Consider the following 17,555-nt stretch of genomic DNA (forward strand, 5'->3'; position numbering starts at 1 on the left):
GTGCCTCCTCTATTCTGTGGGAGGCAAAAGAGAGGGGGATGTACTGAATCTCCCTTGCTAATTGCTGCTGTAACGTTTTTGATTTAAGTTAAAACCGTGGCTGTTTGGAGAAATCAATGATGAGCTGAGAACCTGCCAATCTCACCCACAAAGAGACCTTGCAGGCACAGATTTAATCCCTCTAATAGAGAAATAAAATAGCACTGCAACACTTAGTCATATCTCAAAGCAGATCAAATTAAATTGAAGGTCTTTAATACACGATGTTTCTCTGTGGGAAAAGGGAATAACTATTTTGGCCTCAGCAAGATCTCTCAAACAGCTAGATGTGCAGATTTTCCTTCCAATGTTCTTCAAGCACCATTGTGTAGTTTTTTTTTAACATTGCAGGAAACACTGGAACAGACAAATGAATGTTGGGTTTAATGTGCAACGGAAGACAGGACTTGCAGATTAGATTCTGTAGTTTCCAGAGGAGAACTTCATGTTAGGTCTTTCTGACTTATAAAGACAAGAAAACCACTAAATGGTCAAACTGCCAGGTCTTTTATCGAATACATAACTCTGTTATTTCTGCATTAAAAGCCCTATATAAATGCAAGTACACAAGATCACCAGGTACAGTAAAGGAGCAGAAGTCAGCTCATTGAGTCCACTCCGCTATTCTAATCATGAGCTGATCCGTCCACCCACTTGGCCCCACTTCCCAGCTTTCTCCCCATAACCCTTGATGCTCTGACTAATCAAATACCTGCCAACCACTGCCTTAAATACACCCAACGACCTCACTTCCACAGTCACCTGTGGCAACAAGTTCTACAAACTCATGACTCTCTGACTAAAGGAATATTTCCATTCTCTGTTTTAAATTGATTCCCTTTTATCCTGATGTCATGCCCTCTTGTCATTGAATACCCTACTGCATTTGCTCTGTCCATTCGAAATAACTCTATGATTGTCACAGGTTGAGAAGGAAGAGCTTATGTTTCTCGCTTTTCTTAGATAAATATTTTTCATAAGTAAAAAACAAAAGCAGAATTGGACCTGCTGTTTATTTCTATGGGGGGGTCACATACTTGTTAGCAGTTAGCGCAACACAGTTACAGCACCAGTGGTTGGTCCCAGGATCAATCCCGTGCTCCCTGTGTCTGCGTGGGGGCTCCAGTTTCCTCCCGCCCTTCAATATTGGGCAGCACCTCCCAATTTCATGTCCATATCCTTTGAATGTCCAAAAATCTCAGCCTTGAATATACTCAGACCTGTCGGGCAGAGAATGGCAAAGATTCATAGTCCTCTGTGTTAAGCTCATTCTCTTCATCTCCAGTTTCTGGCAGATCCTTTAAAAAATTATTCTCCTAAGCACGGTTGCTGGAGGAAAGCGCCTCTGGTCGTCATCCCTGTCAAACCCTCTTGGAGGACTTACAAGCTTTATCGAAACCACCTCTCCTCAACTCATGTCAAGATCTGATAATCTGCTTCATTCTTTTCTGACCGGAGAATTCTCTCGAAGGATTGATATCTACACACTAAATTCATGAAAAGAAATTCATCTGTGAGTCTGGTTGGTGGTACTTGCAGTGTAAAGGTGAATGCAACTCTACAGAATATTTTAGATTTAAATTTTCCGATTTCCAATTTATTGTCAGAGTGCACACATGACATCACATACAGCCCTGAGATTCCTTTTCCTGCAGGCACAGGCAGAATTACCACTTATTGGTAGTGCAAAAAAAAACTACACAATGTACACATAAACAAATAAAGAAATGCAAGCATACAAGTGAGTGGAATCCTCAATAATAAAGCCCTCCCGGAGTCTGAACTCAAAATTGGAGAAGAATATGCTGCCCTTTCTCCTTATAATAATTTGTACATTAGAATTAGAATTTCTTGCCATTGTTTATTCAAGAATCTGATGGCAGAGGGGAAGAAACAGTCCTTGTATCAATGAGTGCTAATCTTCAGACTCCTGTACTTTTTTCCTGCAAGGTTAAGAGGGCACGGCCTGGGTGCCCAGAGAGAATTAAAAAATCAATAAAGTACAAAAGTAAGAGTCCCTGATTGAGTTTGTCATTGAGGAGTCTGATGGTGGAGGATATGGACATGTTCCTGAACCTGGGTGGTTGAAATTTATGGCACCTACACCTCTTTCCTGATGGCAGCAGAGAACATACGAGGTGGTATGGATCCTTGATGATTGCTGCTGCTCTCCAGCGGTAGTATTTCCTAATGTTCTCAGTGGTGGGGAGTGTTTTGCCTGTGATGTTCTGGGCTCTGTCCGCTACCTTTTGCAGGGGTATTGGTGGCAAGTACACAGACAATTTTAGCACGCTATGAGAAGGCAAGTTGTGTGCTCAGTTTTTTTTGCAAGGGTTTGGAAAACAAAATTATAAAGGACTTGCTAGGAATGTACAGGGCTGGGTTGATTCCACAATTGATCCCTCCCCACAATGGCACTTAACTCTGTGACTGCAGGAGGTGCTTCACTCGTGCCAACACCTACTCCCTCTCCACTATTTGGAGCCCCAAACAGTCCTTTCAAGTGAAGCAACACTTGTGAATTTGCAGAGGATCATCTACTCACTAAAGTGTGCACAAAGGAGGAGTAAGCACAGATGAGACAGGCACGATTCTGAGAGTAATGGACAGGGAGGGCGCTAACATACTGGTTCTTCTGTGCAGAAAGTCCAAAAACAGGGTTGGGGTCGAAGGATAAGGAACAGACTAAGACAAGAAATATGCTGACATAGTGAAGTGTAAATGTTTTAAATTCTCTTCCTCGGGGTGTGTAGATATTTCGTCAGTGGGTGTATTCAAAGCTGGAATTGATAGATTCTGAGAAAGCAAGGGAAATCAGAGGAATCAAGTCGTACATTTAAATTTAGGCCTACAGTACAGTAACAAGACCTTCCAGCCCACCAAAACACCAGGAAGAAACCCATGCAGGTCATGGGGAGAGCGTGCAAACTCCTAACAGATAGTGTTGGATTTGCACCTGGGTCACTGGCACTGTATTAGCGTCGGGGTAACCACTACAAGAACTGTAACTGGGATGTGATAAAAGATCAGGCATTGAATTAGAATGGCAGAACAGCATAAAATATGTGCAGCCTACTTTCCACTTTTCCCACTTCATGTCTTAAATAAACAGGTAGCATTCTGTAATTGGCTTGAATTCATTTCTAGTACCAGTCACTGAAGGTCAAGTGGGATTGCCACTGTATAACCTGTCCCTGGACTTTATCTTCAAATAATTTATGTGGACAATTCACTGTGACCAGTCTCTCATGTTATGGTCAAGTCCTGGAACAGTGTAGAGAGTCTCCTTCTCTCCCTGAACTCAGCATTGGTTAAATACTGTGAAACACACATGTCCACAGACGCTATGAATGTACCCAGATGTACTGAAGGAACCCAGCAGGTCTAGCAGTGTCCAGAGGAGAAGTTGAATTCTGAGGGTATTAGAATCAGGAAAAGGTCTTCATTCAAAGTTACACAATAAACAAACAGTTAAATAATGCCTTATTACTTTGTTACCACACCGACATTCATTCTCCATCCAGTGAGGCATTAGAGAGTGGTTGAATGACTGTCAAAACAACAAAGCAATTTGTTGATTGTGTTAAAAGCACTAATGTGCTTTCACTCTAATGAAAGAGATCAAAGCTCCATTACAAAAGTGCTTGCTTTTTTTCTGGTGAATATTCATTCAACTAATAGCTTTATGTTAGTTCTGATACAGATGAACATTACAGAATTGACACAGCTGCAGTCTCCACCATCCTATTGTCCTGACTGTCTTCCATATCCTTCCCGTCCACCAAGACTGCCACTCTCCCTTCATGAATTGATGGACTTTCTGCCTTTCACATTGGTAAAGATCAGGCAGGTTTCTGGTTACTGTTGTGCTGTTAGGCTCCTCCCTCTCTTGTTCAAAGAGGAAGGTTAAACTGAGCTGGCCACATGGACTCATCCAATAGGCTGTCAATGTTCAATGTGTAATCTCATATTCACAAGGCTATGTACTTGATGGTTTCTGTGACTACACAAATCATACGATATTTCCTGACCTTCCCACCATAAAGGACCTTGGACTCACACCAAGGATGTTTTAACCCTTGGCTGTCTTCTTGTTTATCTGCGTGCCTGTTGATCAACAGAAGCACTCGGGAAATCTTGTGCTTCTTTGGCTTGGCTTCGCGGACGAAGATTTATGGAGGGGGTAAAAGTCCACGTCAGCTGCAGGCTCGTTGGTGGCTGACAAGTCCGATGCGGGACAGGCAGACACGGTTGCAGCGGCTGCAGGGGAAAATTGGTGGGTTGGGGTTGGATGTTGGGTTTTTCCTCCTTTGCCTTTTGTCAGTGAGGTGGGCTCTGCGGTCTTCTTCAAAGGAGGTTGCTGCCCGCCTACTGCTGAAATGGACAAGGTTCTAAACAAATCCGATAACTGGAAAAAGGCACTTAGAGGTGGATTCATTTAGTCACATTGACCAGCATTCTGGTAGAGTTTCATAATATCTGCTGCATAACGCTGATTAACGCAGATGGAGGTGTACTAACAATAACCACACCAGCAGTGCGAGTATAATAAACTAATCTGTACTCTAAGAGGTCTTGTCTGCAAGACAAACCCGGAAGGCTAGACTGTTGCTCTGGGACTGCATGATATACAAGGTCACCGGGATGACCCCTGGTGAGCTAGTGGTGTAATTACATATCACCACAGGAGGGGTGGGACTGTTCTGGAATTAAGGTTGATGAAAGGTTCATGCACAACCCCCCCCCCTCCCCCAACCTCCTGCTGGATAGACTTGCTAATATGGATACCTGCATGTTTTGCAAATAAGGAGTGGTTAGACAGGATCAATCTGAGAAAGGTTATTCAAAGTTTCACAGATTTGTCAGTGGCCAGCAAGGTTTCAGCCTTGTTTCAGCTTGGATCAGTTCAAGGACATAGAAATCCAAATGGGGTGGGATCGAAGCCAAAGTTTGCACTTGGCAGTACATTTTTTTTTTAAATTTCAGGTTTGCCTTTGGATGCCTCTCCAGTCATGGCCACAGGAGAAACGAAGCTGAACCTAGAACCATAGAATATTACAGCACAGAAACAGGTCCTTTCAGTCTGTGCCGAACCATTTCTCTGCCTTGTCCCCACTGACCTGTTAAAATGTTAAAATTGAGTCCCCATTCACCTCTTCAGATGGCAGGATCCCCCTTATATTCCTTCTGAATTTTTCTCCTTTCACCCTTAACTCGTGTCCTCTGGTTTGTATCTCACTTACCCTCAGTAGAAAAAACCTACCAACGTTTACTCTTGTCTATATCTGCCGTAATTTTAAATACCTCTATCAAATCTGTGCTCCAGGGAAGTCATCCACAGCATAAACACTGAGAGTTTTTCATTAGCTCGGACTGACTGAAGGCTCAGATTTACAGGGGGCTGGGTGTGGTGTTAGCTGATTCAGAGGGGAATGATTGGCTTGATCTTATTTATGATTTAATACCATGAATGTCTTGTTTTGTTTCCAGTATTTTAAGCTCACATTCCAGACTTACAATGCCTATCAATTTAATTATTTTACATAGGTAGCTGCCAATTTGCTTTTGCATCTTCCTCCTGACTAGAATTTCACGGAGAGGAATGTGAATTTTTGGCATTCTTCAGCAACACAAGGGCTTGCACTATGAGTTAGCGGGCTTTGCAATATGGGCGTTCTGTTCTGAATAATTCCATCATCCCACTTCTGTAAGCTCAGCCCACTTCTCAAGATTAGCATGCTTTAAAAGTTGCTACTCAGGATGTTGAGCTAAGCAGGATGCTTTGCCTTGCTCCATTACTTTTATGCTGTTTCAACAAAGATAGTCAGGTTATCATGTGGGCTCAAGGATCTTGTCAAATTTTAAAGAACACACTTTCATACGTCATCTCCAACAAAATTTTTAAAAGCCAAAATGCATCACAGCCATCTATCAAATCAAAATGTCAGCATAAATGACTAATGGCATAAGCAGGTTGTAAAGAAATTTATAAAAAAGGAGAATCTGAAAGGGTTACAATAACTTCCATTAATGTAGCGACTATAATCTGGTAACAAAGATTTTTCTTCCTGAATACTTTGACGTGTATTTTATGAATTTAGGGCTGGTGATCATGAAAATCATGTTAAAAATTTTCTTATCACATACTAGTAGACTATGTTGTCCACAAAGCAAGCTATTTTGGTCAGTCCAAGCATACTTGGACATTCACTGAGTGTAGGTGCTATGCAAATGTTGCCTTAGGCCTGGGCATGCTTGGAAAGCATTTAAAGATGTTGTTGAGAATTTTCTTGGCAACTACAGAGCTCCAAACTACATCCAGCTAATTGACAACATGCTTCAAGAAGACAAAGTGCAACATGTTGTTGAAAATTCACTTTCTGCATTCGCACTTGGACTTCTTCCCCGCTGATCTTGGTGCAGTCAGTGACAAACACGGTGAAAGGTTTCACCAAGACATTCTGACCATGGAAAAGCGGTATCAGAGCAATTGGAATCCATCAATGCCGGCTGACTATTGTTGGACACTGACACGAGAGGCATCAGATGCCGTGTACAAATGAAAATCAGTGGCAGAACATTTTTAGGTCAGTTGAACTAATGCAATGTGTCAGCTTCACAATGCAATGAAATTCAATCAAAGTTAATTTAATGTTTCCCCAACTTCCAAAGTGATGCAGCGAATCTGAAATTATCTGTGTTCAGCCTGAAGTTGTCTTTTTTTTTAGACATACAGCATAGTAACAGGCCATTTTGGTCCATGATTTACATCCCATTAATACCAATTTTTTTTCCGGAAATAAACTTTTTGAAAAAATTTGTTCTGTGTTATTGGCAATTATTCCAGACAAATCAAAATAAAATGATAATTGAAACAGGTTGTTAAAGGGCATTTTAAACAAGAATGAGAGATGCAGAGGGAGTTTTACAGAGGGAGCTTTCAAGATTCAAGATTATTTTATTGTCATGTAATAAAACAGAAATGTGATATTACATGAAATTTCCTTTAGTCGACTGTAAGGCAGACAAAGATTGGCCATCAGCACAAATTGCTGTGCACCCCTTACAACCAGAGAAAGAGAAGCAAAAGAGATCCCCTAGGGTCACTGAGTGTCGTGGCTTCACTTCAAGTTCTCCTGCAACCTCCACAGCCTTCAGTCCAAACCATCAGCAACCCAAGCTCCAGATACACACCTCCAACATGATCAGGAAGCCCTTGGCATCCTCTCGCATCTCTGTTCTTATACCTGGTACCCCTATAGCCAGTCTTGAGCCAGTCTCCGTCAGTCCTCAGACTGGTGTGAGTCCTTTGACTGCTGCCATCAGTAGCCGGCATCCTATGTAGGTACCTTGCCTCGAGTCACCAACAACCCGTCGCCTGTGTGTTCTTCAGCCTCAGAGCCCCTCTCTGGTCCACCGCCGTGATCACTGTCCAGTGGGTCACTTCACAGTGTGAACAGCGAAAGGCATGAGAAATTAAACATGGAGATAGGCAAGGGACCAGAAATAATAGAATGTCAAGATCTTAGTGGGTCCGGTGGAGGCTTCTTAGATCAGGAAGGAAAGAGAATGAGAATTCCATGAAGCGGCATTAGTGAACCAGGAGTCAATATAGGTCAGTGAACATTGCATTTCAGGGATTCAAAAGGGTGCTGAGGGCAAGAAGGAGTACCGAAGGGCCTCAGGGGCTGAAGGGTTCCTGATCATGTCGGAGGTTTGGAGCTGGAGCTCAGGTGGTCAGTGGTTTGAACAGGAATCTGTGCGACTGCAGAGACTGGGGGAGGTGAATCCATGGACACTCAGTGTCTCTGAAGGGACCCTCTTTTTCTCCTATTAGGGACACAGGGCATTGCTCACGGCGACTCTTTGCCTTATGGCGGGCAAAAGTTGAAGTATATATATTACATTTTTAATATATTTTTATGTGACAATGAAAAGAACCTTTGAACCAGTGCTGGGATTAGGACACAGGAAACTGGTTTAGATGAGTTCACATTTACAGTGTAAAAGGATGAGAAGGAACCATGAAACACCAAGGAAGATGTACATATAAAAACAAAGAATCACTGGGATCTCCCCCCCACCCCCCCCCCCCCATCGATGTTATCTACCAAGATTGTAGATCTTCTGAAGAAGGCGCGTAAAATCATTGAGGACCCCTTCTACCCACCCACCCCCGGCACGCAGCATCTTTCAGCTGCTCCCGTCGGGGAAGAGATCCAGGAGGATCAGAGCCAGCACCACCAGGCTGACGAACAGAACAAACTGCTTATACAAACCCACTGAGACTTCTACTTATTAAACAAAATATTTATTTTATACATCAAGTCGAGTTTATTGCCATCAGATGGCGCAAGTACAATCCAACAAAACACCGTTCTCCGGTCCGTGGTGCAAGACACATAGTCACGCAACCAGACATAACACACGTATGGACAAACAATATTCATGCAGGACAAGTATTATTGATACAAATAAATAAATTTTATTTCGTGAACATGAGTGCACTGACAATAACCACATCAGCAGTGCAAGTATAAGACAGCTTTAATTAACTAATATGTACACTAGGAGGTCTTGTCTCTCTGCAAGATGAACCTGGAAGGCTCCCTGACTGTAGCTCTGGACTGCTTTATATACAAGGTCACCGGGGTGACCCCTGGTGACCTAGTGGTGTAATTACATCTCACCACAATGAGAATCTTGGATGGTTTATGTGGGAGTTCCTTTGGCCGTTCGGCATATTCACGGTTTTGTTGGGTTGTACTTGATGATGAAAGACCCCAACAATGAAGACGCTGTTTACATCCGGTACCGCACGGATGGCAGTCTCTTCAATCTGAGGCGCCTGCAAGCTCACACCAAGACACAAGAGAAACTTGTCCGTGAACAACTCTTTGCAGATGATGCCGCTTTAGTTGCCCATTCAGAGCCAGCTCTTCAGCGCTTGACGTCCTGCTTTGCGGAAACTGCCAAAATGTTTGGCCTGGAAGTCAGCCTGAAGAAAACTGAGGTCCTCCATCAGCCAGCTCCCCACCATGACTACCAGCCCCCCCACATCTCCATCGGGCACACAAAACTCAAAACGGTCAACCAGTTTACCTATCTCGGCTGCACCATTTCATCAGATGCAAGGATCGACAATGAGATAGACAACAGACTCGCCAAGGCAAATAGCGCCTTTGGAAGACTACACAAAAGAGTCTGGAAAAACAACCAACTGAAAAACCTCACAAAGATAAGCGTATACAGAGCCGTTGTCATACCCACACTCCTGTTCGGCTCCGAATCATGGGTCCTCTACCGGCACCACCTACGGCTCCTAGAACGCTTCCACCAGCGTTGTCTCCGCTCCATCCTCAACATCCATTGGAGCGCTCACACCCCTAACGTCGAGGTACTCGAGATGGCAGAGGTCGACAGCATCGAGTCCACGCTGCTGAAGATCCAGCTGCGCTGGATGGGTCACGTCTCCAGAATGGAGGACCATCGCCTTCCCAAGATCGTATTATATGGCGAGCTCTCCACTGGCCACCGTGACAGAGGTGCACCAAAGAAAAGGTACAAGGACTGCCTAAAGAAATCTCTTGGTGCCTGCCACATTGACCACCGCCAGTGGGCTGATAACGCCTCAAACCGTGCATCTTGGCGCCTCACAGTTTGGCGGGCAGCAGCCTCCTTTGAAGAAGACCGCAGAGCCCACCTCACTGACAAAAGGCAAAGGAGGAAAAACCCAACACCCAACCCCAACCAACCAATTTTCCCTTGCAACCGCTGCAATCGTGTCTGCCTGTCCCGCATCGGACTGGTCAGCCACAAACGAGCCTGCAGCTGACGTGGACTTTTTACCCCCTCCATAAATCTTCGTCCGCGAAGCCAAGCCAAAGAAGAAGACTTGATGATTAGATGATAATAAACTTGAACTTGAATTTGTCTGAAGCCGTGATGGTTAGGTAGGTCCAACATCCAGTATATTCCTTATGATTTTCACCTGCCTTGGTGCCCCAATCTCCCACCCCACACACCTTATACTGGCTATCTTCCCTCTCCACATTCAGCCTCGACCCGAAACCAACTTTACATTTTTTACACAGATGTTGCCTGACCTATGAATCTCTCCACCCTCTTTCCTCTCTATTCCCAGAGACACCCTCCCTTCCCCACCATTTGCTGGTGTTCCCTCCCTCCCTGAGCCACCAATAATGCCCCCTCCCCCTGTTCGCTGCTGTGCCCTTCCTTATCCACCTACTACCTCCTGCCCATGGGACTGTGGTCCTCTCCTACCCCTTAACCCCCATTATTTTGTTCGGGCACCTGCCCACACTTTGCTCAAACCTTGATGAAGGGCTCAAGCCCGAAACGTTGCTTCTGTACTGTTTGCGCTGTTTGACCTGCTGGCTTTCTCCAGCATTTTTCCCCAAATGTCTCCTTAATTTACAGCTACAAAAGATTAAATAGGTATAGCAAATCACCTGCTGCCTCTTTATATTTTCTCTTGATAAAGAAGGAAAGCAAAGATTCTGGAATAATTTATTGATGCTTGTTCTCTGTGACCTATTCATATAAATAGATCAGTTAAAGAGAGAATGTGATGAGTTCATTAGCAAGCTATCAGTTTTCAAACAATACAGTGAGTTCTGCAATATTATAATAGGTGAGAAATGTACAGGGAGGCTAGGTACAAAATAATGTTCTATCCTTTGATTGAGAGCAGCAGGTGAGAACACACATTCTTTCCAAAACTTCTTGTTCCATCTGTGGTCAACAGCTTTAAGTTCTTGGGTATCACTATCCTGGACCCACACTAATGGCATCATGAAGGATCATTGCCTCTACTTCCTCAGGAGTTTGCGGAGGTTTGACTTGACGTCAGAAATGTGATAGTACAGATTCTATCACCAATGTGTATATGTCCATATGTACAGATGGTAGTGTAGGATGACTGTGATTGGCTGAGAGTGTAGCCACACCTACTGGCAGGTCTTAAAGGATTGCTCCTAGCCAGACCAGGTCATTCTGGACTGGTCGACCTACTTGTGATATGCTCCAGTCTTTTAGTTAATAAAAGCCTTGGTTTGGATCAACAAGTCTTTGGTTCTTTCGACGCGCATTACAGGGGACACCAATGCCCCTGAGCATAAAGCCCTACAAAAGGTAATGGACATGGCCCAGGACATCACGGGCAAAACCCTCCCCACCTTCGAGAACATCTGCAGGGAACGCTGCTGTCGGAGAGCAGCAGCAATCATCAAGGATCCCCACCGCCCAGCACACGCTCTGTTCTCACTGCTGCCATTAGGAAAGAGGTATCGGTGCCACAAAACTCGCACCACCAGGTTCAGGAACAGCTGCTCCCCCTCCACCATCAGACCCCCTCAACAACAAGCTCAATCAGGGACTCATTTAAGGGCTCGTACTTGTTCACTTTGTCTTTTTCTCTCTGTATTGCACAGTCAGTTTGTTTACATGAGTAGTTTTTTTGCACTACCAATAAGTGGTAATTCCGCCTGGCCCGCAGGAAAAAGAATTCAGGGTTGTACGCGATGCCATGTGTGTTCTCTGACAATAAATCGGAAATCAGGTATTCCTTTTGAGAATGGTGCATCAATTCTGGACACCCAGATGCAGATGTCCAACCCAGGAGCGCACATTGCTTTTCCCTTCACCCCTGGTAGGAAATGAAAGGATGGTCAGCTCCTCCCTACTCCCATCTCTCCCACTCTACAGAAAGGAATAAGAATACATGTCTGTGGTTGGTGATCACATAATGTCAGAGAACCACATCATTCATCCGGAGCACTCCAATGTAAATTAAGCTTTTTACTCTTGCAAAATACAAAAAGCATTTGAATTACTAATGCATAAATGGCTACAAAGTAAATGTCGGTAAATTGAATTAAATTCTTCACTGTTGCATGTATTGAAATACGGTTATAAAAACGTTTAAGTGCTCTCCAGGCAAGACACAACTACTACAGCAGGGAGTGCAATAGTAACAAATAAATACAATTTATGCCGGTGTATAGGGCGACCCCCAGAATTTCCATTTACAATGCAGGTTTTGAGCTACATTCGCTCTGTAAAACTTCGCCAAGTCTGGCACTTACTGCTAATCAGTGCTGTCACAATATTTTAAAAGCAAACTATGCAGTAAAAGTTTACATTTTATCGGAATAGTTTAAAATAAACCACCTTTGGCTCCTTTAACAGGCCGCTTAAAGCCAATACAGAGCCGACAGCAGTGGGACTGGGTGGACGGACTCCCGCGGGGGAGCGCTGAGACTTTTCTGTTAAGGTTTCCATCGTGTGCTCGGCATGTAAAATGACCCCTGGTCTTGGGGTGACATTTTTAAAGTTTCAGCTCGTCTTACACGCCAGCACACAGGGTAGGGAGAGGGAAATGGGATTAGTGTGGGTGGGTACTTGTGGTCAGTTATGGATGTGTTGACCGAAGGGGCAGTCCTGAGCAATACACAGAAGTGCTGGTCCTTGGGTGTGGTGGGGGGAGGGGGGAGGGTGGTGTTGTGTGCATGCAAGTGAAGCAAACAGACCCAGGGAGTATGCATTCTATTCACTGATTTCAGATTTATTGTCAGAGAATGCACATGACATCACATACAACCCTGAGCTTCTCTTCCCTGTGGGCCAGGCAGAATTACCACTTATTGGTAGTGCAAAACACTTAGACATGTAAATAAATAAATAAATGTAAACAAACTGACTGTGCAATAGAGAGAATTTTTTTAAAAATCAATAAAGTACGAGCCCTTAAATGAGTCCCTGATTGAGTTTGTTGTTGAGGGGTCTGACAGTGGAGGGGGAGCAGCTGTTCCTGAACCTAGTGGTGTGAGTCTGGTGGCACCTGTACTTCTTTTCTAATGGTTGCCGTGTGCTGGGCGGTGTGGATCCTCGATGATTGCTGCTGCTCCCCGACGGCAGTGTTCCCCGTAGATGTTCTTGATGGTGGGAAGGATTTTGCCTGTGATGTCCTGGTCTCAGCCCCTCAAAGCCCAGTGACGGGAGGACTTTGGACTGTGGTCCTCCTCACAGCGCCCTCGCGTTGGCTGCACCAAGTCTCAGTGCGCCCCTCAACGTGTATTCCTATGACTCTTTTCCCAAGTCCTCACTCTTCCCAGCATCTGGAAGGGTTGACTTTGGCACTCTGCTGGGGGTCCCTTTGTATGTGTACAGCTGCAACATCCCAGAGAACGGCATCCACTACAGAACATTTCCCTTGACTGACACTCCCACTACTGGAAAATAGGCACCACTAGCTCGCCAAGCTGCACTGTCAGGACTCATCAAGGTTATGTTGACAGTACTTTATTCTCCTGCAATCCAATGTCTCACAGTATAAGAATGGGACAATTCAACTCCAGCTTCTTGCGCAGGCCACACACTCTATACACTTGGCGATAAATCCACAGAAGGAAAACATGGATGTTTGCAGACACATCCACAGAATCTTGGATAACTCTATAAATCAGTCCAATTTACATTCTTGCAGGACTTTACGAATTCTGGTATTGAAGGAGACACTTATTGTCATGAACATGTCACAAAATTTGTTATGTTGCAGCAGTGTCCACAGTGCAAATATTGCTATAAAATTACATTAAAAATTAGTGCAAAAATATGAGAAAGTGAGGTAGTGTCTGTGGTTCAATGATGGCAGAGGGGAAGAAGCTGTCCGTATGCCACTGGGTGCTTGTCTTCAGGCTCCTGTACCTCCTTCCTGATGGTAGCAGGACATGGCCTGGGTGGTTGGGGTCCTTGAGGATAGAGGCTGCTTTCTTAAGACATTGCCTCTTGTAGATGTCCTCGATGGAGTGAAGTCTGGTGTCCGTGATGGCGTTGGCCAAGTTCACAACTCTGTAGCCTTTCTGCACTGGCACCTCTGCACCAGACAGTCACCCCACCAGTCAGAATGCTCTCCACGGTACACCTGTAGAAATTTGCATGTCTTCTGTGACATCCCAAATCTTCTCAAACTCCTCACAGTGTATAGCCACTGGTGAGCCTTCTTCATGATTGCATCGACATGGAGACTCCAGGAGAGATCTTCAGAGATGTAGACATCCAGGAATTTGAAGTTGTTGACCCTCTCCATTGCTGACCCATCCATGTGGACTGCTTTATGTTCTCCTGATTTCCCCTTCCTAAAGTCTGCTATCGGCTCCTTGGTTTTGCTAATGTGAATGTGAGATTGCTGTTGTGGCACCACTCAACCAACTGATCATTGCCGCCTGATTCTGCCCACAACAGATCAGTAGACAGCATTTGATTTCTGCTTCAGTCCATTCCACACTTAGTCTCTCCTCTCCCAACTCCAGTTCTATTGTTTCCATGACAACAACAAATTAGTGTCTTCATTTCCTCTGATGCAGACAGACAAATGCATTTGGAGAAAAATTACAAACCAGAAGATCGAGGCAGAGATATTTCCTGCGAATAGCCTTGTCAGGAAATGTCCAGAACAATGCTCTTTCTGTCGCAAACACATCTGATAAACATCAGTAGTTAACGAACGTGCCTGAAATTCATCTGGTCACAACCTCTTCTCTCTGCTACAGAAGGTACAGAAGCCTTAGGTCTGGCACCTCTACGTTCAAGGAAAGTAGTATTTTCCCCAGCAGCTCTCAGCCTCTTGAACTTTGTCAAAGATTAACCAGAACTACTACCGGATCATCAAAGATCTGTCGGCACCATTGTAACATTATATTTTTCATTGTACAGTCTTAAACTGTGAATATTTATCTATCCTTCTAGCCTTGTCCATCCTGTCCCTCCACTCCATCCTGTTCCATCTGGAGAACAACGCCTCATACAGCAGGCTTCGTTGACTACAACAGTGTTTAACATGATCATTTCCCAGAGGCTGATGGAGAAGCTGTCCTCGCAGGGACTCAACACCCCTCTCCGTAACTGGCTTATGGACTTACTAACAGAAAGATCACAGTCTGCCTGGGTTGGAAGAGGAATGTCAAATAATGTCAAGGCTGTGAGTTCAGCCCACTCCTGTTCACTCTACTGACCCATGACTGCAACATCAGATCCAGCTCGAACAGAATCATCAAGTTTGTAGACAACACGACGGTCGTCGGCCTCATCAGCAACAACGATGAGTCGCACTCCAGAGAAAAGGTGGAAAATCTCGTGATGTGGTGTGCAAATAACAATCTGAGTGTCAACGTGGACAAGATGAAGGAGATGATTCTGTACTTCAGGAGAACCAGGGATGATCATCCTCCACTACACATTAATAGCTCTGTAATGGAGAGAGTAGAGAGCACCAAGTTCCTTGGAGTCCACTTAAGATGAGACCTATCCAGGACACACATCTCCTCACTTGTTAAGAAGGTGCAACAATGACTGCACATCCTGAGAAGACTTGAGGTGGGCAAGGCTACTGGTCACCATCATGTCAACCTTCTACAGGAACTTGATCAAGAGCGTCCTGGCCGGCTATATCAATGTGCGGCAGAGAAATGGATAATCCACAGGACCATAAAAGTGGCAGAGAAGATCACTGATGTGTCCCCCCCCCCCCCAACCATTGTCATAATTCACCAGGATCGTTGTCTAAAGAGGGCTCACAAAATCAGTGAGGACGCCTACCAAGCAGCATCTACCAGCTACTCCCATTGGGAAAGAGATCCAGGAGTATCAGAACCAGCATGACCAGGCTGAAGAACAGCTTCTTCCCACGGGCAGTGACAATGCTGAACGACTGATGAACTGCTCATAAAAACCCTCCGTGCCTCTACTATTTATTTTACAATACTATTTATTTAAAATTTGCATCTTTTGATTATATGTGTATTATGTCTGTATGTGTGTTAGCTGTGTTTAGTACCCAGGACCGGAGAATGCTGTTTCGTCAGGTTGTACTTGTACAACCAGATGATAAATGAACTTGAACTTTTTCTCTCGTGTCAAGTTACTTTGTACAAACCACTAGTAGGCCACAGAAAGGATGGCAAGATTACAGTTTGCCAAGTATTTAAAAGAGCCTGCAGAATTCTGGAAGAAGGTGTTGTGGACATATGAGACCAAGATTAACCTGTATCAGAGTGATGGGAAGAGCGAAGTGTGGAGGCAGAAATGAACTGCCCAAATCCAAAGCCATGGTTTGCAATTTGCGGTATAACCTCTGTATTTCTGTTCATGAAGTCTTCTGCAGACAGTAGTCATTGAAATATCCACGCCGGCCTCCTGAGGAGTGTTTCTGATCTGTCGGACTGGCATTTGGGGATTTTTCTTCATTATGATGAGAATTCTTTTGTATTCAGCAGCGAAGATCTTCCCTGGCTGACCAGTCCCTTTGCAATTACTGAGCTCTTCTTAATAATGGTCCAAACAGTAGATTTTGGTCATCCAAAGGTTTGGGCGGTATCTGTTTTATTCATGATTTTCAGCCTCAAAATGGCTTCTTTGACTTTCATTGGCACAATCTGGTTGAAAAATGTCAACGAGACTCCAAAAGCTTAGAATCAAGCCAAGTTCTCTTATACTTGAACCAATGGAGCAATTAAACATACATGAGTACTTGCAAACACCTGTGAGTCCCAAATATTATGGTTCCCTGAAATGTGGGGACTATATATAAAAAGAGCAGTAATTTCTACATGGTCAAACCAATATGTATACAAATAACCTTGAATAAAATCTGGAATCTGCACTTTAATGACATGTGACTAGTTTGACTACAAATTAAAAACTGTAGAGCAGGGGTGTCAAACTCAAATTCACAGAGGGCCAAAATTAAAAACTTGGACTAAGTCGTGGGCCAAACTAAATATTTATTGAAAATTTTCAACAACATCTGCATGTTTTCTCTTCTTTCAACATATGTAATAAACTTTTTCTTATTAAAATAAATGTTTAATAATAGTTTTGGCTAAACTCTTTCCAGAAGAAGCATTAACAAATGAGAAATAAAATATTCAATAAATAATATTTCTCTATAGCCTTTAAGCTCCTTTTAAATGTTTTTTTTTTCACAAGCCAACAAGTCAAAAAAATAACAACTTGCTTCAATGAAAATCTAATCTTTCAACTATGAACAGTCCAAAGTGAACCAAAGAAAATATTAATCCAAGCTTCACTTGCTACACTGTGATTTACTCTGATGCACCTGGGTCTAAACCAGATACTTGGGATCTCTTCTTAGATGCAAGTTCATCAAACTCTGGGGTCAGAGTTTGCCTCCCACCTGTCTTGAAAGGTCCAGTTTTCTGTCTTTCGTTTGGCCATTTTTCGTAAGGGGTTTATTACATGTGAGTTGGGCGACAGGTCACAGATGGTAATGAAAGTAAAGAGAGGAGGTGGGGGCAATTAGTGGGCTGACAGGCCGGCGCCAATGCATTTGCAAAGCATTCTGGGATTTGTAGTATTAGCTGTGGATGTGCTATACTGGTGTGGCGGCCAGCGGGCCAGCTCTAATACATATTTGATATGATCTTGCAGGCCAAACATAATTATATCACGGGCCAAATTTGGTCCGTGGGCCTGAG

This window comes from Narcine bancroftii, chromosome 3 (genome assembly GCF_036971445.1).
Source record: "Narcine bancroftii isolate sNarBan1 chromosome 3, sNarBan1.hap1, whole genome shotgun sequence".
Taxonomy (NCBI): domain Eukaryota; kingdom Metazoa; phylum Chordata; class Chondrichthyes; order Torpediniformes; family Narcinidae; genus Narcine; species Narcine bancroftii.